Source organism: Triturus cristatus, chromosome 2_2 (assembly GCF_964204655.1).
Source record: "Triturus cristatus chromosome 2_2, aTriCri1.1, whole genome shotgun sequence".
NCBI lineage: Eukaryota > Metazoa > Chordata > Amphibia > Caudata > Salamandridae > Triturus > Triturus cristatus.
In genome coordinates this window covers 284,762,479-284,787,613 of record NC_140582.1, presented here as the reverse complement: position 1 = coordinate 284,787,613, position 25,135 = coordinate 284,762,479, and the positions used below count along the sequence as shown (strand labels likewise).

General features: G+C 44.6%; 2 protein-coding genes across 4 annotated transcripts in view; one reads left to right on the top strand and one right to left on the bottom strand.

The window, feature by feature from the left end:
* LOC146862148 (uncharacterized) overlaps positions 1-19,805 on the top strand; it is a 750,218-nt gene extending 730,413 nt beyond the window's left edge. Inside the window, exon 2 of the mRNA XM_085641322.1 lies at positions 19,685-19,805. The gene's annotated coding sequence lies outside the window, so the exon portion shown is untranslated. The remainder of the gene's footprint in view (positions 1-19,684) is intronic.
* The window catches only part of LINGO2 (leucine rich repeat and Ig domain containing 2), a 3,888,832-nt gene that overhangs the window by 249,841 nt on the left and 3,613,856 nt on the right, over positions 1-25,135 (bottom strand). The gene's annotated exons all lie outside the window — the stretch shown is intronic.

Sequence of the window (25,135 nt, the reverse complement as noted above, 5' to 3'; positions counted from 1 at the left end):
GGAGAATCAGGAGTAAATCAGCATTGATGGTTCCCGAAATGTTGGTTTAATGCAAGTTTGAGTTTTATCAGAGCACAAAACGCCAGCCGACACGTGTTTCGTCTACAGGTAGTGGCCTGTGACTCTTCAGCGCTGGGAACAACATAATATCAAAAATAAGGGAACGAAGAGAAAAGGTGACAAAATATCAGTGACAAAATAAGGTCGAGAATAAACATAAGTGACTGAAAGGTGGAAAATATCAAGGAAAAAAATATAGCCCGTGTGACTTCTATTCTTTTCCGAATCAGACCATTTTTAATTTCGAATACTTTTGAAATCTTCACCGTTACTTCGGTGAGTTGACTGCTTTTCCCTCGCTCATTTTATTATCCATTTTGAGCTCCCGTGAGCTCCAATAAGGGTTTATTCTCATTACTTTATTCTCTCCCTTCCTTGCCCCTTTAATTGCTTCGCCTTAATGTAGATACTAGAACGATCCGCCTCCATCAGGTAACCTGACTTTCATTCCACCAGTTACTTTAACGCCCGCTCACACTTGCATGGTGTTTACATGGTGTTTCTTTTCTCTGCACCCTTTCGCTATCCTGCTCTCTTACTGTTTTATGTTTGTATTCAGCCTTTCGTAGCATTCAGATTTTGACGCATCACCACTGTAACTTCTGTTTTGTTAACTCTTGGACTTCCCATTATTTTGGCTCATTGCTTCTCGCCGAGGGCACATCATACGCACCACTATGTTTTAAATTTTGATATGCTGTAACTATCTGTGAACCTTGACATCACATGTCTTTTCTCCATAACTTGACTTGCTCCCCCTTTTCTTTACTAATGTCAATCTAGACGATCGACGTTTACGTCGTTTCTGTAACATTCTGACCGTAGGTTGCCGTTTTACTGTTTCTATACATTTTTTTGCTATTTGGCGCCACAACTAGCTAAATTGGCACATGTCACATTATTTGTTTTTTGCTATTTTCACTTAAGTGTCATGATTGTGCGGCACAGCTCCTGCTCTTGGCAATTTCTCTCTGTGTACCACCTCAATGACCCCCCTTGCATTGAATTCGCATATTTTTTTCCTTGATATTTTCCACCTTTCAGTCACTTATGTTTATTCTCGACCTTATTTTGTCACTGATATTTTGTCACCTTTTCTCTTCGTTCCCTTATTTTTGATATTATGTTGTTCCCAGCGCTGAAGAGTCACAGGCCACTACCTGTAGACGAAACACGTGTCGGCTGCCGTTTTGTGCTCTGATAAAACTCAAACTTGCATTAAACCAACATTTCGGGAACCATCAATGCTGACTTACTCCTGATTCTCCGTATTGTTAATGTCTCTTTACTCCTAAAACGTGTGCGCAGGATTTGTTTATAATATTTTTTATCTCATGCTTGTCCAGTTAACGGGCCGGTGGAAGGTTTCTCTGTGCCCAGGTGGAGGGACATTCTACCCTCTTACTCCAATAGCGGTGGGACCATATGGACCTTCATGCTGATAGACTTCTTGGGCTGTTGCCTGGTATCTGGCCCGCTTCTCCATATCTTTCGCTTGAACCTTCTGTGTAGCTATCTGGCCGTGTCTATGCATGTTCGTAGGGACAGTAATCCAATCAGCTGAAGTGTGGAACCAATAACATTTGCCACTGCAGTCACCCTCCTGGGAAGCGTCAGCACAAGGGCCCAAAATGTGATAAGCATCTAGTCGGTCGCTGCTGTCTCTGATACCAGAGATGGTAGTGCACTCTGTAAGCAGTTTTTTCACACATGGACATTAGGGGGCATGTATTATGCCATGAAAAGATGCTTTTGATTTGGGGGAAAATGCAGCACATCATTGATGACTGAACTACTGCCACATTGTTTCAGAAGGCACACATGTAAATTGAATGTAAAAGATTCATGAATACTTGCATATATTATTGGATTATGAAATTACACTGCTTCTCTTTAAGGTCTTAATATTGAGTTGACATAAAAAAAACCACATGTTGTATCTTCAGGGGCCTCATTTTTGTTTTTGTGTAGTAGCGCGTTGTAACCACGAGAGGGAAACTATAGTATTTGGTATTACAGGAAGCGGGGTCGAGGCAGGGAACTAGATAATGTGTCAGTTTTTTTCCCTAGAAAAATATATCTCACATTACTATGTGGTGCATATTTGGTGGAAATACCACACACAATGATCTTCTTTTAAGAGCACGGACACCTAACACGAAATTAAAAACTTGGTGACGGCATTCTCGTCAGCTAAATAATGGTTTAGGAAAATTACAGAATGCATAGTCCATTCTGTCTCCCCTGACACTGAAAAAGAAGCAAAGTGATAGGCTAGCCTAGTTTGCGGGCCCCTTCGTTCCGGCCTGCCATTCCAAGCGCACCCCTCCTGCAGCAAAAATCCACAATGTCTGCCCCCCCCCCGCCCTCACACCCCGGAGCACCGTAGTCTCAGCACTGCCTCCCCCCACTGCACGCACCGTCATGTAGCCTCAGACCTGCCCCGCTCACCAGTGCAGTAGGGAAAAATCGCTGGCAACTCTACATATCCGTAACATTTCCTACTCATTTCTGATCACATTCTTATGGTGAAGGTTAGCATCTCCCACAATGGCAGGCCTCTGAGGCTAGGGTAGATTCTAATATGGCCAGTGGCGTTAGGGTAGTTTCTAATATGGAATGAATACCAAGTGGCGAATGGTCTGTCATCCAGTGAAGTGCTGTCCGGGATAAAAAGTTAAGGAGGTGTTAGGAGGAGGCAGCAATCAGTAGATACGGTGCAGTGCTTAATTTGTCAAATAAAAAGGGCCTGAGCTCAAAGGTTTGCTCAGAGCCCCGCAGATCAGGCTATCGAAAGTCAACGTGCCATATGCCAAGGCTGCCTAGCCTCTTTATTCCACCAACAGACACCCTCTGCCTCTTTACCACACTCTTCTTCCACATTCTTTCTGATCCCTGCTACCTCCCCCATCGGCGCTTTACCATATTTCTTCTCCTCCATTCCGCCCCTGATGTGTTTTTCTCTCTTTTGCTTTGGATCAAAGTATGTGGAGGAAAGCTAAGCGTTGATCCCAAAATATGAATCCGGGGGGGGGGGGGGGGGGGGGGGGGCTCACCTTCAACCACCAGCACAAATTAAGCACTGATGAGGTGTAGGTCCTTTGCCTGTGTGTGTGTATGTGTGTCGGGGAAATCCTAGGCTGCAACTATTCATGCTGTCCCTATCTGGTGGTGTGTGTAGGAATCCTATACAGCTGCTAGCCGCACCCTACATGGTATGGATCTGAGGGAAGATTGCACTGCTCCTGGGCTTGAGGTTTATATACTCTGAGTGTTTGTGTGTGTGTGTGTGTGTATGAGAGAGATGCCTGCACGCTCCCACCTGCACAGCACATGTGATTTGTGGGAGTGTAATGTGTGTGCTTCCATGTTGCATTTTCCTCTGTTTAAGGGAAGTTGCTACAGGTATTGATTGTCTTGTTGTATCTATTCTCTTTGTGGCAGGATTTTTTTTTCACTGCTGCTGACCATGTTATATAGATCTGGCTCAGGAGGATAATGCAGAGGTTTCGGTGCTATCCCTGGTCTGTAAGTCAGAGGACAAGTATTTTCCGTAGTTCCATCCTGTACATTTTTTTTACGTCATAGCTGCAGTGCATATTTTTGTACTTTTTTTATTGCACAGAATTTAGACGGGTTTGTTTTGTCAGTGCTAGCTTTGCTGAGGTGCAGACCTCTGAGACATGCTGCCACATCTTGAGTGCACTTGTGCTGTGCGCGCAGCTGCCCGTTCCCTAAAGAGCCCGAGTGAAAATGGCCTGTTGTCAGCCCCGCTGTGAAGCAGCAGCCATGGACGCTTTTACTCTCAGCCTGGAGGCTACCAGAGCATCAGCTCTTTGTGCGTCGGTCTACTATATTCCTTTTAAAGGCAGATCCATATCAGGGGCAGCGTTTCTGTGAATGCGGCCACCACCACCGCTACACACCACACCACATTTGTAAAACATGAAGTGCCAGGGCTCTAGTCAGGAGGCAGCTTGCACCAGTTCATTTCTCCTGTTAGCGCCGCCTATAACAGAACCAACTTCTAAACATGAAAGTGGGGAGAGGATGTGGCGTAATGGTCAGAGCAGCAGGCTTCGGAACTGGGGAACCAGGTTTGAGCCTGGCTCAACATCCCATCATTCTAGGCAAATCACTTAATCTCCCTGTAAATGAATTTGTCCTTAAGTGATGCTCATGAAAAGCGCCCCAGAGCTGAGCACCAGGAAACACCGGCTCAAATTAAGCACTGCTCCCCCTACACACACAGCTCAGGCAGATGGGTGGGCAGAGTCACACTGCATTCCTGTACAGTTGTGACCACTTATGGCAATTATTGGTGGCACTGAGGGTGATTAATGGTGGAAGATGACTACTGTACCGCAGTTGTAAACAGCACTGTACATCTGTTAATGCACAATAAAAAAATTAGCTTTTAGGTCTGGTAGAAACAGCTTGGGATGCCATGTAATAAAAAAATAATGTAATAAAAAACACTGGTCTGTTGATCTGTCATTCACATTTTGCTTCTGCCCACCACAGAGCACGCATGCAGTATGTGTCAGTATGCTTGAGACTTTGGGTCTCTTGTACTGTGAGTGATGGCATGGTGCCTGATCAAATGTGCGTCTTCCTAAAATGAGGAAGGTGAACTTCAGTCTCAGAGCTGGTGGGCTAATACTTTGCATTGCCAATGCTTTTTTTCTTTCAATTCCTCATCCGTATTTTTGTATATTTGTATGTTTAAACTATGCCTACAGCTTACAGTAATTCAAAGCAAAAGTCCAATTTCTTTGTAGCAATAAGAATCACATTTTTCTGTGATGTGCTCTAAAACTGAAATCTATACCTATACCCAGTGCTTGAAATGGAAAAATAGAAGTGCAGGTACTCTGTACCAGAGTACATGCTTCTCAAATTAAAAGTATAGCATTTCTCTTGAGAAGTGTCGGTAATCTCCCTCTCAAAATAAAAAAGTGCCAGTACTCCGTACCGGACAGTACCGGCCCATTTAAAGCACTGCCTATACCTGTTCCAATTGCACCTGCCTGAGGTGAAGCGCCTGTACTATTCTAATACAGTTATATCTGAAGATTAATTAATTTTTATACTTAACATTTTAATTTAAAGCATTCGGATTTCACTCTTAAGAGGAGGCATTCTTTCTTTTTTTCTTCTTATTATTTTTATGGTATATGCATGCAATAAAAGAATAATTATGTAACCACTGCACCTGCTTGCCAAGGTCGAAGATACTGGCTTTGCCAATGCTTATTTTAGCCGGAGCGGATAAAGAGACGGCTAAAATCTGCCTCACATGTATTGAAACCCGTGATCCGGTTTGCAGAGATTTCGAATTTGCCTCTTTTGGTGTGATAGTTAACTTTCCGTATTCAAAACCATCCCAAAATGGGAATTTTGTACAAGGAAGTGAGTAATGCAAGAATCTGCAGCACGAGATGGTATTCGAGAGGTCCTTTCTAGTTGTGCTTGGTTCGTAACTCATGACATTTTCCTCTGGCCAAAGTACACATTGATGGAATTTATCAATGATAGAGTGATACTTCCTTGATATGCTTCCGTAGTATTGTGTTTAATTATCGTGCCACAAAAGTATTGTAGGAAAAATATCGAGGGCCAACATTTTGATAAGGTAAGTATACATAGGTAGGTATAGGTTTACTATACTTAATTCCACTTAAATGTATATTGTAGATACAAAAAATTCAAGGTAAGTGGATGTAAAGTTAAGATTAGTAAATCTATACTCACTTTTATATATTTACCTCCACAACATGTTTGTTGTCACCATTTTTGCTATGATAATCTTGGAACCCCCCATTTCTCAGGTCGACGCTTTGCAATACAACAGGTTCCTTGATCTTTTTTCACCTTCCAAGAGTCAGTCGTCCAGTTCACCAGGGCTTCTCCAGCCGAGAACCAGGCAGTGGGTATACAGATGTGAAGCACTGGCAAAGTTTCATTATATAATGGTTCCCCAGCTTTACAAAATAGAGTGGTTAGACCAGAGATAAACATCTGGAGCAAGAACCTGGGCTCTACAGCGGAGAAGATGTGTCCGTCGTCATCCACAGACTTTCCTTCGCTCATGGCAGGACCAGCCCGACGATGGCGGGCATTAGGTGTTTCCCCGGGAGGCTGGAAGGGTTGGGACTGGTTTTGCACTGGTTGCAATATTGCCCCCCAGTAACAAAAGCTTCACGCTTGCACTCCTCCCGGGTGCTGGTCCAACAAAATTTCCAGGGCTTCTTTGGGTTCCCATTCAGACCTGGTTCTTGGCACACTGTTAAAACTGTAGTTATTGTCTTTAGGATAAAGAAGGATTGTGCACACCATGCAAAGCTGCTGTACCCTTCTGCAAGTTTTGCAGCCCCCTGAGGGTGTATCCTCAGGTGTGGAGCTGCATACCAGAGGAAGCCGGGAGGGAGCCCGTGACACCATCGGGGACCGAGGACTCGTATCAAAAGCGCACACTCAGGCATCACTTGGAAGCCAAAAGGGCAGACAAATAAATAATTATTGAATTGAAATGAATAAAAATGATGAGGGAAAGAAAGAGGTAATGAGACAGAGAGAATGTGAAATGGAGAGCATGTGAAAGAGAGAAAGAATGAGACAGAGAGAAACTCCGCCATCATCAGGGACCAAAGGACACATATGTATAACTCTACAGCACAGTCTATGAGGACATTAATAGTGTTGGGCAATACTTGTAAATAAATGAGGCAGGTAAATACATTATTACTGAATTTAAATGAATTGAAATTAGAGACAGAAAAAATGCTTTAATGGTTGAAGTTTGAGAGTATGTTTTGTTCTGTAAAGTATTCCCTTAATCATTACAATGAAAGTGGTCCAAATTATGTGGAATGATACACTAAACAGCCAATTGCGTGAGGTGAGATAGTCCTCTGGGCAGAGCCAAAGCCCACCCTCGATATTTTAAAGAACTGTTTACAAATAGGTCATGCAGAAATCTACACTCTAAAGCCAGACCTAAAAAAAATTGAGTGCTGGCTGCTTGTCAGTTCCCAGGTGACCTAGAGCCAAAGACAGAGCCAGAGACGTTTTCACGCGTTGTGGGCAGCTAATGTCACCGTATACCTCTTTCTTTCCTGGCAGCGGAGCGTGCCAGCAGCAGCTAAGGTTAGCAGAGCCTCACTAAGTCCTCCTGGTGAACGAGAGCTCTGAGGGATCACGCTAAACTCATGGGTACCTGACATGGCAGACCCTGGAGGTACAGGACACCACTGGCAGTGAGCAACTTGACTGTTCGTAGTAACAACAACGCTCTCCCCTGTTGGCTCTGGCAACCTACTCAGGTGGTCCGCTCTGCTGGTAGGATCTGGGCACAACCTCATCGATTTAATTAACCCCACGAGAGCTAGCGAAGGAGCTGCTCTGATTACAACCTAATGGGCCCATCAGGCACAATTAGTGCCCAGGCGAAACTCTGTAGTTTGCATCAAAACTCTGGAAGTAAACAATTCCTGGTCCTGAAGGGGGCTCCCGTTCTAATTAACCCTTAGAGGACTCGCCTACCTGCTTTCTACATTTCAGCAAGTTTGCCTTGCCAACAATGTTTTTCCACTTCATGCACCGATTTGCCTCTCTCTTGGCCAATGTGCAACATTTGTGCTTAGAGACAATAAGAAATTGGCTGTGAGAATTATGTGGCACGCCAAGGGTTAGTACCATGGTGACCCCTTCGGTGAGCTTATTGAGTACTGCTCAATTGAAAAAGAAGTCTGTGGTCTAGGATGCTGCTTTGTAAAATCTCTGCAATAAGCACTTGGGGAGCTAGCTTGTGCTAGCATCATGGTACTAATCCAGTCAGAGTTGGGTGGCTAAAGCCACGTCTACTGTCTCATAGCCGAAGAGTTGTCTACCTTGTGCATTTCACCACAATAGATATGCCTGAGTGTAGCTAATTCTTGTGTGATATGTTCACAAAAGCCATTCCCATAAGGTCTGCAACCTAAGAAGCGTAGCACCGATGCCGTATGTTTGTGCTGTTTCTACCTGGTCCTGCGTAGCATTTGTTTAATTTATACTTGAACAAAAAAACGAATATTTGCTAACTAGAAGTAACGTCATTTTCCCCCACAATAGATGCACCCAATTTTACATCAGTGACGGAATGTAAAAGCCATGGAACTCCAGGGTGACTTGCAATGTCATTTCAACGTATGGCAAAGTGTAGTTTATACCATGTAGAACATGGTCACACCATTCCCTAAAAAAGCTCAAATAAATGGTCTCTTCCTCCATCGTGTGAATAAACATGGATGTAAAATTCGAGATTACATGGGGAATGGGTAGTGCAAGATTAAAGTCACCAATATACACTTAACAATTTGTTGCAAACACATATTACATGCAGTCTAATGAAAGTGCCTTACAAAAACTGCTAGGGCCAAATGCACACATTTTTCACGCAGCACAGCAGAGCAACCAAAGTTGCAATGCTGCATTGTGTGAATGGGAGATTATCGAGCAGGCTACTAAAATACAGCTATTGCTTTAGCTGTAAAATAATAAGTGCTAGTGCCCAAAGTTTTCATAGGTTTGCAGCTGGCTATGACAATGCCGGGATTGAGGAATACCAAGGCTTCCTAGTTTTGATTTAACTCATGCTCCTTTCTTCCACCACCATACACTCCCTCACCCCTTATTTCACTGTTGCATATTCTTTTTCATCCTTGCTTTCTCCCTTTGTCACTGTTCTATGCCTTTCTCTTCCTCCTCCTAACCTTCTTTTGTGTTTTTCTCTTTCTTGCTCTGGGTCAATGTCTGATGAAGAAAAGTAAGTGCGGTCTTCGCAAATGAGTGCTGGTCGACCTCACCTGCAAACACTAGTCTAAGTTAAGCACTGGATATGACACTGCATCTCTCTCTCTCTCTCTCTCTCCCTGTGCTGGGGCTCTTTAGGGCGCCCTGTGCCATTCACACACCATTACACTGTAGTCCAAGAGTGTGTTTGTGATGTCTAGAATATGCTTTGTACTGATAGGATATTCTTCCAGTAAAAAACTTTCTTAGACGTACTTTAAATATGTATCATAGTTTTTGTGTGCTGTACCATACAGTAAGCATGAAAAGTTTGAAATATTTGGAGAAAAACACAATTTTCTCCTACGTTACATATTCCCTGAGGTGGCGAACAATTTTTGCACAAAGCCTTGTCCCCCATCTTTAGTAGATAGGGCTTTGCATTTAAAAAAATGGTGTTAGAGTCGCAATGTTCATGTACCCCTCCAACCCACCCCATGGGACTTTGTGCTACTTTAGGGCTACTTTCTAGTATTTCAACTCTGCACCACTTCTGTGACACAAATATGGTGCAAAGGGCCTCATGTAGGTAGCGTACCAGTTACCACTTCTTAAATACCGAGCCGTACCGACTCGGTATTTAAGAAGTGGTAACTCGTATGTAGGTAATGAGTCGGTAATTTTTACCGATTCGTTACAATTCGGTAATTACCGAATCGGTATTTACCAATTCGGTAATGAGGCATACTTTCCCATTGAGGGGAAGGTATGCCTCATTACCGAATCGGTAAATACCGATTCGGTAATTGTGGAGAACATGCAAGGGTGGCAGGGTGTCACATTGACACCCTGTTGCACCCCTGATTCGGCCATGTGTGCACATGTGGCACACATACATGCCCTAAGGGCATGTATGTATGCCACATTGCACACTGCTACGCGCGTAAAAATGCCTAAACACATACATTAATTATTTACCACCAACTATAAGTTGGTGGTAAATACCGACTCTAAAACACACCCACACACTCCCCCTACATCTCGATTTTGGTTTCGGAATTTACCGAATCGGTAAAATTACCGATTCGGAATAGTTACCGATTCGGTAACATTACCGATTCGGTATTATTACCGAATCGGTAATTTTACCGATTCGGTAAATTCCGAAACCAAAAATTGTCCCCCTACATACCAGTAGCCAAGATACCGGTCGGTAACGGTATAATTACCGAAAATCGGCCGTTACCGACCGGTATTTGGCTACCTACATGAGGCCCAAAGTGTTTGTTGGACTTGGCCCTCTCTGCAGGGTCATCCTAAACTTTTTGTCTTCACCCTCCTGTTTTCTGAACCAGTTTTTGTTGGCTTTTGGGACTCTGTGCACTTATTACTACTGTCAATCAGTGCTAAAGTGCTTGTGCACTTTCTTTTAAACACAGTGACCTTGGCTTACACCCAATTGCCACATTTAATTTACTTGTAAGTACCTAGTACAGTGGTACTATATGCACCCAGGGCCTGTAAATTAAATGCTACTAGTGTGCCACACACTTGCGTAGCCTTTTAAAAGATCAGGCCTGCCATTGCATCCTGTATTTGCAGTTTTAAACCTCCATTTTGGCCTAGCAAAATAACATTTTGCAGGTCTGATCCTTCCTCTTTAATACATATAAGCCACCCTTAGTGTAGGCCCTAAATAGCCCGTAGGGCAGGATGCAGTGTATTTAAAATATTGGAGATTTAACATTTAAGTTTTACATGTTCTGGTAGTGAAAAGCTCTTGAATGTGTTTTCAATACTGCATGGCCTATCTCTCCCATAGGATAATATTGAGTTACCTTACTACATTTAGTAAGTAATAACTTCCAATTGGGAGCAGATAGGACTTTTGAGTTTGGTGTCTGAAGGATTTAAATTTAAACCCTGTTTCATGCTACAGTTGGATTTTACATCACAATTCTGAAAATGCCACTTTTAGAAAGATGCATTTTCATGTCCCAACCATTTGCCTGCAGCCTGTATCCTGGGTTACATGACTAGGTATTGCTGGCAGTTGGTCTATTTTCATTGCTCTCAGACAGTGAGACAAAGGGGCAATAGGTGTTGGCAGGATGGGCCTTCTCTGACTTGCTAGGGGGCTGGAGCTGTCACCTACCACACTTGCACATCAAGAAAGTCTCTACCTGAGCACACTCACAAAGGATTTGACACTGGTCTTTTGTGTCCCCAGAGAAGTTGGGGCCAGGTCAGGGAGTCAAAACATTCCAAGCACTCTGGGGTGGAATCCTCCAGAATCTTCTCCTACTTTTAAATTGGCACCAGATATAAACATTGGACCCTCAGACCCAACTCTTCAGTACACCTTTGGACATGTGGATAACACAGTAGAGGGACTGCTGTGCTGCTTTGCTGCCAGAAGGACTGCTACCCTGCTGCCCTTTTACTCTGCTGCCTTGCTGCCTGTTGCCTAGTTGCTGAGAATAAAGATTGGACCTGCACTCTTCATCCAAGGTTGAAGTGACTCCAAGTGTCCGCTTACGGACCTCCTGTTCTGAGCTACAGGGACATAACAAGCTCAAGAGGCCTTCCTGCATCTCTCCAGATGGCCTGGTGAGTGGCTGCCCGGACCTGCTGCATTGACCTGCAACTGGAACTGCCTGAGCCCTGCTGACCTCTGCTGGGTGAGTTCCTGATCCCTAAGAAGTGTCCGTCAGGTCCTGGATGCTTGGTGTGGCATCTATTGAACTCCCTCCCCAAGAAAAGAAATCCTGGAAGTTCTGGGCCCTTCGGGACTGCAAACAGGGCTGTTTGTGCCTAGATCTTGCTGCTCGCACCTCCCTCAAATGCAAAGCTCTGGTGAACCTGACTCTTCACACCACAGAGACCGACCGTGATGCCCAGCAATGTGACATATGCACTTTGTGCTACAGCATCGACAGCCCGCGGGGACCGCCTACGCGAAACTCAGCAACATCCGTATGCAATGCCCAACAGTATCCTTGCAGTAAAGCGATGACTATCCGCAATACCCAGCCTGCTCTTATGCTACAGCAATGACCATCTGCCACGCTCTCCCTGCTCCACATGGCCACATCCACCACAAACTGAACTCTTTGCGTTGGACTTTTGAAGATGACTGTTTCAGTGGGACTAGCCTGTTCCATGTATCTGGCCCATGCTCTATCGTGGTCGACCTGAACTTGAAACGTACATCCGGTCTTGCTTGACCAGATAACCGCGAGTGGCGCTTTGTGCTCAAAGGTGCTATACTTACCTGAAATCTTTGAAATTGCATAGCTCCAGTTCTACTGATTTTACTTTTTGATGATTTGGTCTCAAATAATTTATTACGATTTACTCTATTTTTCTAAATTGGTGTGAGATGTTTTAGTATGTGGTGTTTTCACTTTATTACTATTTGAAATGCTGCATAAATACTTTAAACATTGGCTCTAAGCCAAGCTACCAGAGGGTTAAGCACAGGTTAATTTGGGTTGCTTGTGACTTCACCCTGACCGAAATTGTAGTTTTTGCTTGAGTAGGGTTTCAACCCCACAACCAGTAACCCAATTTCCAACAGTTTTTGTAAATCTGGGCCCTATAAATTCATGTTTGGAAACATGTATAGTATTTCGTACTTTGTGTAATGAAATCTAGCCCTGCAAAAAATAAGCTGCCATAAAAGGCTCCGATTTTCTGACTGTTCATTTCAGGCCCACATACGTTGTAAAGCATGGGCAAAGAAGCACATATGAAAAGTGATAAATAAACACATTCAGTTGTCAATACGAGAGTTTATAAGTTTAGCTTGTGTAATGAAATCTGATATAATATAATCCTAGTTTATCTGATATAGGTTGCAAACAGGGATAATTAATAACTGTTCCAGGGACTCCACATGGGGATGAGCTACTGGGTTCCCAGAACTGAAAGTGAAATAGACCTCGCTGGCACATAACGCTTGTCACTTCTGTCAGAAGTATTTTCAGCACTTCGGGCAAAAAAACTTCACGTCTACCTCTGCCCTTTGTGGGAGTTGTCTTACACAGTTGTCAACATTGGCCTTAAAGTACAGGAAAATGGTAATACTGACACTCCCCCAAGTTTCTCTAGCTACACTCTGTCTGTGATTCCATTTACACGGCTTGAAGCAGCACCACTTGATGACAGTCCTGAGTCTTAGCACTCACTTCTTGCTTTTGTGTGCCCCTTCTTAATACGTTTTTAGCACTTTAGCCTATTTTCAAGTGAAGCTAATTCAGAATTCACAAAATAGAGTACACCATTCATCCACAGAACATGGGACACCCAAACATACCCCAATGAACGCTCTCATATTTTCAAAAATCACACTGGGCTGCTTACATGCCCTTTCATTGTGCTTAGGAATGCTACACAAAAGGCATACCTGCCAACTCACACGGTGCCACTGTGAGACACACGATATCGGCTACCATCACACGTTCGCCAGGTGAGGGGCCAATATCACACAGTGGCAGGGAAAACGAGCTGAAAACTACTGTAAAGAGTGGTTTTTCAGCTCATTTTCCGAGGCTTTGACCTGCTGACGTCCTTTTAGGGGTGTGAAAACACCCCTGGACATCTGCATCAACCTCAGTGAGTAATGTTTTGGGGGAGGGTGACTTGGGGTGGGGTTCAAAAGTGCCTCATAGGTACTTCTCCGCATGAGGCTCCACCAACTTCAAGGCCCAGTCCCCTTCTAACACAGTGAGATTGTTCTTCAAGTTGGCACGTATGAAAAGATAGTATAGCAAGAAACCGTCACTATACATTTTCCAACATGGCTGAATTCAAGTAGATAAACAAGCGTTGGCTTTGTCAGTGCTTCTTTTTGTCATGGCTTTAGCAAAACTTTATTGTTTGGGAAGCTTCTAGGCCCCGTAAATAAATAAAAAAACATGAGCTAAAAGCAAAAATATTTTTTAGGTCTCAGCAAGAAGACACTGTCATAGAAGTCATAAGCACTTAAGGGAACTACTTTGTGTGTGGAAGAGATCCTTGTAAAATGGGAGAATGCCTTCAATTATAGTGAAGTAAGCCAAAGACTGAAGTGAGCTGACCCTTCGCACATGTTCTATGGTTTAATGGGTGAAAGAGAAATGTGAATGGCACAATAGCAGATCGATAGATAAAAAGGTCTGGCAGAAGCCATAAATATAAGTCATACATATAATTTTATAAATCAGACCTGAAAATGACCTCTCAATGTACTGCAAGTGGGCTCACGATGCAGAGAAAAGCTTTGCATGGGCAAAGGTGAAGGTAAACTAGGAATCTTCTCAAGTTTACTTCATTAAATTTTGTTGGTAAACAAATGTATACGCCTACCAAGCAATTAATGGATACTGGAGGTTCAAGCATCTACATGTCATTACGCAATCACTGTCCCTATAGGCCTCTTGGGATACAAAATACAAATGAAAAACCAAGGAAGGAGCTCGAAGGTGGATTCTTGCAATGGTGCTCGTTGATAGAAAGTTTGATTTCTGCCACAAAAGCTGAAAGAAGCTCTTCAAAGCACTGCAAGCACTTCACCTTTCTGCAGCTTCCTTTCTTCCTCTGTGAGACTGGCCTCGCACCTACCTTCCCCCGCCATTTCCCCTCCCCCTCAGCAGCACATGCACACTGTCTTGCTAAAAGCCTTTGTGGCTTCCCAGTTCTCTGGGGTAAGAGATGTTATGAACTGTTTGCCTGTGCTTTGAATGTGAGAAACTATGAATGCTCAGTGTGACTCCACTGAAATACAGCAGAGACTATGGTGGGGCATCGAAGCCCACAAGGATGAGAATTGCTCTAATTTTGATCTAATTAAATCAGAGCTTTTGTGGTATGCTTTTGCTGCTGTGATATAAAAAGGCCTGCTTGAAGAGGAGAAGGTGAGCAGGTGGTTCCTCGTTCTGATTTTAAGCATCGAGAGGGAGGGCGCATAGAAACCACACCAACGTAGAGAGCAAAAGGCTGCTTTATTAGAGCATGCATGCAGCTAAAAGTTTATATAGATTACAACATACTTGTCTTACCGACCTCGCTAATACAATGAACAAACTAACTTCCCCCCACCCTTTATCTTTACCCTAAACATGAACAAGACCCCCAACAAACCATGCAAACCTTTCACCACCCCCCTCTCATTTCATGTGCCCTTCATTCATACAAGCCACCACCATTACTCCCTTGTGCACCCCCTGCCAAGGATTGCCCTGCCAAGGCTCAACCACTGCGTCCCATTTCCTGATACCCCACCTTTTCTGCCACCTGTGCCATCAACCACAAAAAGCCCCAATTACATCCCTACCATGAACAAAACATGCCAGTATCACCCTATAGCCTTGGCAATAAAATGGATATGAAGAAAATGTCGGGAAGTTAGGGGGATCTCCTAACTGCCTGCCTAACCGGACCACAGCGCATACTCTGCTGCTTTCTCTTAGTGACTAACGGCTCCCAAGCACCTCCCCAGACCTGACAGCCAATCGAAAACCCGTGTGGCTCGGACTGTGCCACTCGCCTGAGAAACCCAGGGGTGAACCTCCTAAAGGATGCGATCCCCAGGAGCCCTCAGTGAGTGTGATCAATTGAAGCAGACTAGATTTGGACTCAGTGCTTTCTGCTGGGAAGTAAGTGCGCCATTTTATGATATGTTACGTTTTCTATGATTGTATCAGCGAAACGGCGTTCTACTACTTTATTGATTTTTTTTATATCAGCGTACAAAAGTTACATATCAAGTATATCATGCTAACACTAAATGGTCAATTTAAGTTGACATAAGCACAGATTTACAGCTCTAAACTTCAGAGAGATATGACATGACATGTTGTTATGTATTGACACAACATTTATATAGCACTTACTATCCCTACGTGAGGCACTAAGCTCTTGCCGGTGTAGGCATCAAACAATGCCACTTAGGGTGTGTGGTTGGAACAGTGTTGCCTTTGTCTTTGATCCAATGTGGCAAGTATTTTCATGTCAGCTTAATGACGACAATGGTGAACCTGGCTTGTTATGGAAAGTGTGTGCTTAGCGCTGTGGTATATTAAGAGATGTGAGAGACAGTCGTGCAGTTTATGGTTCTCAGTTAATTGGTACCTTTGACCAGCTCTGGAGGTCACTTTATTGCATTTCGTAAGATCATAGTCTACTTAGCTGGTTACAGCACTGGGTTGTCCAACCTGACATTTTGTTTACAGTTTATGGTCCTGAGCAATAGATGTGGAGTAAGTCTATACTTACCAGTATACACTTAAATTGACGATAAAATTGTAGTCCAAATTCTTGGTATGATTTTTTTGAGGGTCAATATAAAAACTTGATATTTTGACATACTTATCAGCTAAACCAAATGTACAGGTATTACATCCAACCAACCTTCTTTTTTTGTCCCCTTGCTATGCCTCCAACACCATGACGGGAGCCATGAGTCAAAGACATTGAGTGGAAGTGTGTTTTTTAGAATTTATTGGGCAAGGACACATCTGTGAAACAGTATTTTGTTTGGATGTCACTCTGCTCTGATGCATTCTTCCAGTTTCAGGGTTTACGACAAATATCTAATCTTTTTCATTAATACCTATACATTGCTAGCAGGTGTGGATGAGGCCATTATTCTGTTCAAACTAATGCCCAAGGTCAGCAGCATCAAAGAGTTCGAGGGTGGAAAGTTGATTCCCTGAGGGTGTGGGGGTTGGTTCTCTAAGGGTGAAGGGTTGGTTCCCTAAGGGTGCAGGGGTTGGTTCCCTGAGGGTGTGGGGGTTGGTTCTCTGAGGGTGAAGGGTTGTTTCCCTAAGGGTGCAGGGATTGGTTCCCTGAGGGTATGGTGGTTGGTTCCCTTAGGGTGTGGGGCTTGGTTCCCTGAGGGTGTGTGGGTTGGCTCCCTCAGGGTGTGTGGGTTGGTTCCCTGAGGGTGCAGGGTTGGTTCCCTGGGGGTGCAGGGTGGTTCCCTGAGGGTGTGGGGATTGGTTCCCTGAAGGTGTGGGGATTGGTTCCCTGAGGGCGTGGGTGTTGGTTCCTTGAGGGTGCAGGGTTGGTTCCCTGAGGGTGCGGGGGTTGGTTCCCTTAGGGTGTAGTGTTGGTTCCCTGAGGGTGCAGGGGTTGGTTCCCTGAGGGTGCGAGGGCAGTTCCCTGTGGGTGTGGGGGTTGGTTCCCTGAGGGTGTGTGGGTTGGTTCCCTGAGGGTGTGTGGGTTGGTTTCCTGAGGGTGTAGGGGTTGGGTCCCTGAGATTGAATGCTACACCCATAACCTGAACGCAATAAGTCATGCTAATTATGCATTACTGGATTGCATTGCATTGACTGGAGAGTCAGACTGAAATGGAGGTGAAAAGAGGGCAGGAGAGTCATCACAAAGAGCAGGACAGGAAGGCCTGCTGGAATGCATGAGATTACTGCCACTCACTGTCTTCCCATCTAAATAAATTGCTCCTTAAACACAGTAAATACAATAACGATTCCTTAGCATTACGAAATAACTTACTTTTCCTACTACCCGTGTCACATTTCTAAGCACTTAAAATAACAAATGCTGCTAATAAGCCAGTTTATTGACACACAGCAGCCCCATAAAAATGAACGGCTGAGTTAGCCTTTGAACTCCTGGCCTACAGATCATTAAATGCTTCATTGGCCAGAATTCAAGTCACTGAGCCATCCCAAAAATAAATGTATACCTAGGCTGAGATGCATTTAACGCCTATTTTGCAGTGGCACTCAGGTAAAAAAAAGACACAGCTTTCCATTTGCACTTCTGAACAGCTCACCTTTTTAACATTTTCAAAAATGTACTTCATTCTAGCACACCCATTGTAGCGGTAGGTTTGGCAGCGCACAGAACTGGTATTGTGCAACAGTGCGTGGGTGGCAGGCAGACTTCAGGGTTGACAGTGCCCAAAATTGTCTTCGGGCAGCCGTCAAGGCTAGCAGCCTGCTGAGCGGACATACAACACTGCTAGCAGAGATCATGGCTTTTTTTCAGACCTTGCAGTGCTCGGAGTGGCCTAAAACAAATTCGCAGGCAGTGACTCGACCGGAAGTGTGTTACCTGGCAACTCACTAGGAACAGTAGTCTTCAGTTCTAGCAAGGATGAAGGCCTGACAAGACACATGGCTTCGTCCCTGGCTAGCAGTAGAGTTCTGCCCACACATATTGCTGCCAGTGGGCACGGCTGCTTGCAGGCCAGTCAATATGCGGCTGAATGCGCTGACTGCTTCCTACAATGCTGCCTGAATGCAGGCCTGGAATTGTGCTGAGCTCTCAATGCACACAACTGACTGCAGAATATTGATCAAGGAAGTCTGGCTGCATCACACCTGAACACAATGCACGCGCATCGGGCTCACTGTATTGTATGATCCAGAGGGCTGTGTGTGTTCCGTGCCAACTGACTTCAAATTCATTTGTGTCCGTCAACAAATATAAGCACAACAGCATTGCTTAATTTGAGTTGGTGGTTTCTGGTGCTCGGCACCGAAACTTTACTGTCAACACCGGCACTAAAGACAGTCTGCCACATGGTGGCACTATCTGTCTAATTTGGAAATGAACAATACAACAGTCGTTTATTAATTCAATATACATTAACAAGGGCTAAAAAGCCATCCTTATAGTGTTGGGCGCCTGGAATAGTGTGAATTGTCACACTTATGGTGTGATGGTTAGTTGCTGTGTTGGTACGGTCATTGGCAGTCCTGGCAGGGGTAACTGGTAGTGCAAGCTGCTGTGGTCTTCTGACTTGGACCCTGGCGCTTATTTTTTTTTACAAATTAAGCACTGCACAACAGCCAGTGCACAAAGCTGCTAGTGTATGGAACTGCTAGTGAGCAGAGCTGCCAAAAGGGGGCCCTGTGCAGGGATCGGCCTCCACCTGTGCAGAGATGCTTACCTATGCACTTGGCTGGCAATGCACATTCTTACTAGAGTGAAAGAGTGCATATAGGACCACGGCATACAGTGCCAACAATGAACAGGGCGCAGAACTCCAAGGCACTCATCTATGCAGAGAGCTATCGGTGGGTAGGGGTGACTTCAGAGCTGTCATTATGCATGGTTGCAGATATGAAGAACTGCCTGTGCACAGGACTGCCTGTCTAAAGGACCACCAGCCTGAGGAGGTGCCTGTGTGCGGTGTGGCATGAGTGCTGGGTGGGCCTGTGAGAGGTCCTGCAAGTATCCACAACGTCTTGTAGGGCTGCTAGCAAGCACATCTACCTGACTGCCTGTGGACGGTGCTGCCAGCCTGCGGCAAAGTCAGTGAAATGGCTGCCAGAGAACCTCTCTATATTTAATATACTAACAAGGTACCAGGCATATGTGCACAGCTGACACAGTTGCCTGCAAAGCTCCCAGTATGGAGGACTACTTGCAGTGTAGCAAGTATGCACTGCTGCCTGCAGGACCCCCGGGCACAGGAGTGCTTGTCCCATATACAACCTGTCTGAAGTCAGGCTGTCGAAAGCGCTACATGTCCAAGGAATTCCTGCACATATGGATGCATGTGCGTGGGGATACGGATGCACGTATCTACCACCTGTTTGTACAGCTTTTGGGTGGGCTGTAGGTGTGAGGGGTGGTCTGTAGAGATGTCAGTGTGCAGAGTTTCCTGCAGGATTGGTTCTGCCTGGGCTTCCAGTGCTTAGGGCTGACAAACAACATGGCGGTTTCAGGAACATCTTGAGGATTTTGGAGGCCCTGGGCCAAACGTATTTTTGAGCCCCCTGTTGGGAACAGTTTTTAATTCCTGATTCAATTTCTGCTCGTTCATTCAGCCTTTGCCAGATCAATAACGGGCACATTCGTCCAAATTCTAAATGTCTTTACATCAACTATTCAGGGATAGTGCTGTGTGTTTTCAACATTGTAACACAGCAGTAGCTCACTAATTATGCTGCAAATAATCTCTGTGACACCCTCCCATTTCTCATATGTAAGGTCCAGTTTTGACCTAAAAGAAAGTTTTTTGTATGGATGTTGCATGAAAGAAACACAACATTTCTCTGCAAAATATCTGTTATAGTCTCTCAGATATCGCCCACAATAAAACTAAATTAAAGGAAACATGGTATTTAAAATACATTGTTTAAGAATTAGTACACGTCATAAGGGCAAGACTCTCCGCAGAACAGAGCTGGCTCTGTCTGGGGGCCCCCTGAAGACTGGGGCCCTGGGCCATAGCCCACTTTGCCCATGGCTTAAAACTTCTCTGGGCGGTTGAGATGTGATCTGCACTGTAGCCGGCTCTCAGTTTGCATGGCAAGCTTACATGCTCAGTGCTGCCTGTGGATGCAGCTTCCTGCTGAGCATCGGTGCACACAGTTCATTCTGCAGAGCGGTCCATGCCTGACCAATGAACTGCAAGTCCTAAGCCTTCTCGTCTAAAGCGTGTATGTGTATGCGGCTGCCAGTGTGGGGAGCTGCTAATGATCAGGGCTACTGGAGCATGTGGCTAGTTGTGTACCTGCTATCATGTACATGACACCCAAGCATGCAGCGTCATTGCAGAGGGATTGGCAGCTAGGGGGCCCACTTACCACGCCTACCAGAAGTGCTGTTGTAGTTTATGATTTGAATAACTGTTGCCTACCTCTGATGACCAGCTACCGATTGACCATTAATTAAATAAGTCAGAACACAATCGAGAGGCAACAAAACAGAGTGCCCGTACGAAAATTAGTACATAGAACAAAAAGAGGGAATAACACCCAAAAATCCATTGGTTGATTCTGTGACTCTTGAATCAATTTCTTCTTCTCCGAATACAGATAAGTGCAGCCTCCGGCAAACATTGTAGGCTGTCGAGGCACCACAACAGCAACGAGGCACGAGGAAATAGCATTTCATCTTTGACTTCTTGCACTCCAACATTCAAAGGGCGGCGACACATGCCCCAGACCTGGGAAGAGGGTTTTAACCTCCAATGACGCACACTCATGAAATATTTTTAGGCTTCCTGTGTTTAATCACAAGGGCTCTGAAATCACATATTTTTAATTGGCTTTTATGGCATGCTACACAGCATAAAATACGCTTGTTCACTGGAAGGTATGAACAAATAATAACAAACTGTGAGATTGTATGAACAGCGGGATTGATGCTGCTAGGAGACTTGAGGAGTCGAGGGAGGTGCGGCGGAGGCGGGAATGGCACCAACATTTTTTTGCCTATTTTATGAAAAGATTTTAATTAATCGAACGGTCAATACATTTACTTACGAGTGAATAAAGAGTGTTCTATGTACTAATTTTCGTATGGATACTTTGCATTGTTGTGTTCTAATACATTGCACAGGGAGTCTGGGGCACAGGATTGGCTACGCACTTGGCTGTCTATATGATGGATTGCCTATGCGCAGAGATGCATGGAAGAATGCTTGTGCAGACCTGTGCACAGTATATACCTATGCATGAGGTTTCATGCTTGCACAGGGTTGTATGTCATTGAAGTTGTATATACTCAAAGTATAATGCCCAGGTGTGCGTGTGCATGTGCTGCCTGGGGATTAGTTATTGCAGTGGAGAGGTGTGGTGCAGCGTCCAGGGCAGCTGACTTCGGAGCACAGGGTTCACGGTTCGATCCCCGGCTCGGGTGGCAGCTCAGCTCAGCACCATGTGACTCTGGGCAATAGCTCACTTAACTTCCACTATGGCCCCAGCGCCTTGAGACCCGAAAGGGTGAGTAGTTTGCGCTTTACAAATATGGATTTACGCAGAGATGGGCATCGAGAGTAAGTGGGGATAGGAGAGGGAGAGCTAGGTGGAAGACGCAGAGAGGAACTGAAAGGGATTCGGAATGTAGTGAAAGAAGACAGACTTTGAATTAAGACAAAAATAATAGGGGATGATCTTAGTATAGAAACAGCAATGGCAGATTGAGTCTGAGAATCACAAAAAGAAGCGAGAAATGATCTGGCAATGTGGAGAGAGGGAAAAGAGATACATTGAAAATGCAGAAAGAGATAATATTGTTGGAATGAGAAAGCAGTAAAAGCAAATCAAAGATTTAACTTGTGAATATACAGAGGAAAGGGAACTGGGCACAGAATTCAGAGAAAGAATAGGCCTTTAAAGTTTGGAAATGCAATAACCGAGAACACCGAGTGAGATGGGGATTATAGTGGATGGGTACAGCTAGAAATAGAATGCAGGAAAAGTCAAAGTACAGGACGAAACAGAAAAAAAACTAGAAAAGAAGGAAGGAGAGGGAGTAGAAACAAAGAGAAGAGGGTGTGTGGAGAGAGAAGAAGAAGAAAGAAGATAAGAAAGAGAGGAAAGAAAGGAAAGGAAGGTAGGAAAGAAACAGAAAGACAGTGAGAGTAGTGAGACAGGTGAGAGAGGGCGAAGGAAGAGAGGAAGGGACAGTGGAAAAAGAGAAAGAGCAGGAAAGAGGGCAGAGGAAGGAGAGAAAGGGGAGAAAGAAAGAATAGGAGAAACCGGGAACACAAAGGTGAGATGCAAATAATGACCAAATACAGGATCCGAGAGTGGGCAACACAGCCAGATCCTAAAAGCAGAACAAGATTAAATTAGTAAACCATGTGATCTAAGCCCCATACACAATCAGGTACACACCCTCATATATTGTGTCAATGGTGAAGCGACAAGGAATTAATATTGTGGGGAATTCTCCCTAAATATCATTAACTTCACAAAGCTGAAGAATGAACAGGAGTTGTGCACAGGCGCGCAACACCCATTGGACTCAAAGGCCCCCCCCCCCCCCCGTCCTGTGTGACAGCCCGGGATGAGACAGCTTCCCGGGCACACACACAGCCGCACCCGAGCACTTCACAGGTCTTTAAAAGACCATTTGCATGTTAATGAGGCCTTGCTGTTGTTTCACCCCTTCTAAGAGCCCCTGCAGCTCCACTCTGCCTATTGCTTAAAGATTCAGCCCCCCCCGAAATCACCTTCACTCTGCCTATTGCTTAAAGATTCAGCCTCCCCCCCCCCCCGAAATCAGCTCCACTCTGCCTATTGCTTAAAGATTTAGCCCGCCCTGAAATTTTTTCTTAGCCCCCCCGAAATTTGGCTCTAGTTGCGCCTCTGGTTGTGCATCATCCTCAGTGACACCAGCACGGCCCAAAGACTTCTATGCAACACTTCAACGCTACACTATGATCTGCAAATCAATACGCTATGCCAATAAAGCATCACTGAATTGAATTGCATTCACTGGAGCACCAGACTGGGAATGGAGGTGAAAAGAGGACAGCTGTGTCATCACCGACAGCAAGACAGATAGCGAATTCAGGGAGTGATGGAGACAGGCAAGATAAGAACTGGCAATACAGAGACAGAGTGGCGACAGAAACAGGATAGGGGCTCTGTTTTGGACATAATAGAAAAAAGAAGAAAGAGGTGGGGAGAGATGGTGAGCGTGGGTAGGAAAACGAGACAAAGATCAAGAGACGAAGAGAGCAAAAAAAGAGAAGACAAGAAGAGAGAGAGACGGAGGTTGGTTTGGAAAAACAAGGAGAGAGAATGGTTAAGTGATGAATACATAAGGGAGATAAAATAGACTGATTAAATGGAGAAAATGAGAGATGTGAAAAGTGGATCAGCTAGAGAATAAAGGGAGTAAAAAAGGGTAGTGTGAATGGGAATATGGAAAGATTAGTAAGGGAACTGAAAGAGGGCAACATAAGAATAAGCGTAAGCCTGTATAGACAGGTTGGCAAAGCCAGAGACTGGGTGACAAAAAAGACTAATTGTTAAGTGTGGAATTCTGTATCTATGTTTACCCTTACCATGTTCAACAATAGTCACATCATCACCAGAATGTTATTATTAGAATTGGTAGACTGGCAGTTAAGTAGAGGATACAAATCAGACCTGACGTTGTTGGATGGGGTCTCATGATTCCTTTATACTTAAATAACGAAGACACTGTCATTATCATTGGATGCTGTCTGCGTGTACTTCTTGAAACGTAACATTGGCAACGAGCGATTTGGAGGCATCCCTCTATGTACTGAGAAGAAGAGGATGCACATACTCTAACATAACTGCCTGTGCCGTGGTGAACTGGCTGGAGTCGAAGGTCGCAGTGAAGGTGGAACATCAGCGCATACTTCGATGGAGCACAGAGTGCTTTATTATTTTGAAGACCTTAAGATACCTGTTATATTTTGGATGTGACGGGGTGTGACTGTGACAGTCCAATGGTACCCTTATACCTAGTGAATCTTCTCGTGAGCAAATGGCCCGCTCATCCCTCCGGCAGTGCTATTTCCCTGAATGCCACTCCTTCTTGTGAGTGACTCCCTGCTTGCGCCCCTGCTGCGCTATCTTCTTGGACGACAAGTGCGCGACTTGAAGTCACCCTGCCTACGTGTGTGTACGTGAAGGGGCCAACTTGGATTGGGCTTCCACCAATCCAAACCACCCATCCAGATTTTTGAACAGGCAATTGCGCATTTGATGTGACAAGCACACAGTTTGGTTTAACTGGTGGTTGTCTCTTGCCCTCTCTGATATGCACACACCTATTTCGGCGGGCACATCATTTGACACTTATTTCGATGTGCGCATCAGTTCCCACGTGTGAAGTTTGTGTGGGGATTTTGCACGTGTATTGTGATACGCACACATCATTGGATGAACTGGGGCTGATATTTAAAGTTTATCTGGAGCTTCCTGCATCTTCTGTGGTTCTATACAACACAAGCAAGACACAACTGCCAGTTTAATGTTCGGGAAATAAAGTATTTGGGCCATTTAGTAATAGGTATGGTACTCGACCTAAAAGTAGCTTGGTTGAAATGATTCAGAACTTACCGTCTCCTATGTGCAAGGAGGAATTGGTAACGTTTCTTGGAATTGCAGAATTTTGCCAGAATCTGTACCAAAGTTTGCTGAGAGTGCGCAATGCATGAGGTTGCTTTTGAAGAAAGAAAAATAATTTTTGTGGTGTAAGAGGTATCAGATTGAGTCTGGGATGTAAAATCCTGTCTAGATACTGCTGGAGATCTAGAGAGTTTTGACACAACCAAGACTATCGTTATGACGGATACCAGCTCCAAAGAACTAAGAGCGGTCCTGTTGTAAAGATCAGGAGGGATGTGTAGAACAATTCTTTTTGTTTCAAGTGGTCTGAGAGGGGCGGAAATAAATTATTCTGTGATTGAAAAGGAAGCCTGGGTGTATTCTGGGCAGTTAGGAAACTGAGGACAGTTATTTGAGGGCATAAATTTGAAATCAAAACGGATCACAAACCTCTCAAAGAGGTTTTTTCAGAGAAGGGTATTGATCAAATTTCCAGTCGTATTCACAAGTAGGTGGTCGCA